This window comes from Eriocheir sinensis, chromosome 17, assembly GCF_024679095.1.
Source record: "Eriocheir sinensis breed Jianghai 21 chromosome 17, ASM2467909v1, whole genome shotgun sequence".
NCBI classification, from domain to species: Eukaryota; Metazoa; Arthropoda; class Malacostraca; order Decapoda; family Varunidae; genus Eriocheir; species Eriocheir sinensis.
This window is the reverse complement of record NC_066525.1, coordinates 9,434,087-9,436,201: the sequence shown is the minus strand read 5'-3', so window position 1 is coordinate 9,436,201 and position 2,115 is coordinate 9,434,087. Positions and strand designations below refer to the sequence as shown.

General features: G+C 49.5%; 1 long non-coding RNA gene across 1 annotated transcript in view; it reads left to right on the top strand.

Moving 5' to 3' along the window:
• Positions 1-41, top strand: part of LOC126999918 (uncharacterized) — a 192,868-nt gene extending 192,827 nt beyond the window's left edge. Inside the window, exon 5 of the long non-coding RNA XR_007753661.1 lies at positions 1-41. This exon is cut by the window's left edge and continues 57 nt beyond it. This is a non-coding gene — a long non-coding RNA (uncharacterized LOC126999918).
• Positions 42-2,115: the final 2,074 nt, after the last annotated feature.

Sequence of the window (2,115 nt, the reverse complement as noted above, 5' to 3'; positions counted from 1 at the left end):
TAGACCGCTGCGAAGAAGCAACAAATAGCGACGAAAAGCGGATGCGAGGACCCGTCAGCCCCCACGCCGGCCCTCCGCCGCCCCGCCTGACAGCTATCGGCCCCTGGATCACCTGCTCGTGGAATTACATGCATATATTCATGGATTGCTGTTGTCATTATATATATTTTATGCTTACGATTATGTGTGTATCTATGTTTATGTGCGTATCTGCATTTATCTTTCTGTATCTGTTTGTTTACCCGTATGCAGGCGTACCAATATATACATGTGTGTGCGTGTGCGTGTGCGTGTGTGTGTCTGGGTCTGTGTTTGTGTGTATGTGTGTATGTATGGGAGATGAGACATTGGTCCTGAGTGCGCGGTAGTCTGGCGGGCGGGATACCTGCGAGCTACATATCTCGGTGATGTGACACACAATTACTTATAATTACGAGTGTGTCTGGGCGTCGGCCGTAAAGAACAATTAGGAGGGACGTAAAGTGAGCCCGGATGTTCCAGGTGGGGTGACGGGGTGAGCGATATATGCGGAGGCCCTCAATTAGGCCATTCGTCTCGCCAATAAGAATCACCTCAGGTAATGATCCGAAAAACAGGTTCGAAACTATTTACGTCTTACGAAGAGCGAAATACGCCTGTGAGTACTTGTTGTAGGTCGTGTTATGAGTCTTTGGGCGACGGAAGAACACTTAGCAGAGGCAGCTTTCGAGTGGGAGGAAGGGGCTGATGATTGGGAGGTAGGGTAATAACAAATGAATGGGAAATAGAGACGATAGATTTAACTGAAGCTGAAGACAGGCTCCTGGGCGTTAATATAGGAGCGTCAGCAGCTACACGGCACAGCAATCGTTAGCGTGCGGGCCGGAGCTACGAGCGGGTAATACTAACCAGCACACTTGACCCCCGACCGCTGGGGATGAGGCCGGGAGTGTGTGGTAGCACCTTTGGAAGACAGCTTTATGGACGGAGCAACGAGAGGAAGTCGTAGTTTTCAATGTAACCATCACACTGGAAAAGTCGTTCCGTGCTGCCGGGCGTGTGGGGCGGCCATTGTAGGGGAGCACGTCCCATGGAGGTCTGCTGCTGCTACTGTGAATGTCGCTGAAGGAGGGGGAGGACCCGGCCTCGATTATCTTTTTAAGTCTATGTTTAGTATCGAGACCACTGCAGCGTAAAGGGGTCAGAAAAATTAAGCAGTATTCAGAGGGCCGTCCCCATGAAGAAGTTTCGTTGAAGAAGTAAAAAACACTGTCTGCTGTTATGCAAAGCGATGTGTTGCAAATGAACGAAGAGAACTAACGTACATTCATTATTTTCCTGGACTGTCTAAAAGCGCTGATAACAAAATTAATGTGTGACGAATTTAAGACCAGTATTTATAGATGGCAAAAGGAAAGGGGGAGGGTTTCCGGAGGCTGTAGGGAGCAGACGCCTCGTTTTGTCATTATTTCTCGACGGTACAACTAACCTGCCACAGCAATCACTGTGTGCTAAAGCCATGGCAGCTGGTCTGTGGTTGGGATGAAGCTGATGATGAGTAGTGGTGGTTGTCTGATGTTGATGGTAGTTGTTGTGATGGATGCAGGGATGAGGATGATGGTAAATTAGTACTGCAATGAGTGGCGCCGGTAGTAAATGTGGTGTTACACAGTGGTGGTGGTGACAAATACACCTGTGTGGTTATGACTGTTTGTGTGTTTTCCTTGATGCTGTCTATCTGTGCTACATTCCAAGGGGCTTGCACGCGGGTAAATCACAAGTGCTCCATCCGCCGCTCCTTGACCTTTGGGTTTTTGCTCTCTACCCATAAAACGAGCTGGGATTTAAGTGAAGTTTATCACTTTCCTCCTGCCTTCCTCCCGCCCCCTCCCTACCATGGCCTCCGGGGAGCAGCTCATCAGCACCCGCCGCCAGCCCTCACATGCATAACACCACCGGACAAATAAATACCTCCAGAGATACAACATTGAAAAATGTGACCACAAATCAGGTGGAGAAGAGACAAAACAATACTCCCACAGTTCCCCAGGTACATGCATCACCATCCCTCATACAGACAGTGCCAAGCCACGGTGCCGTGATGGTCGCTCAGTGCCTAGACACAGCCTACAAAGG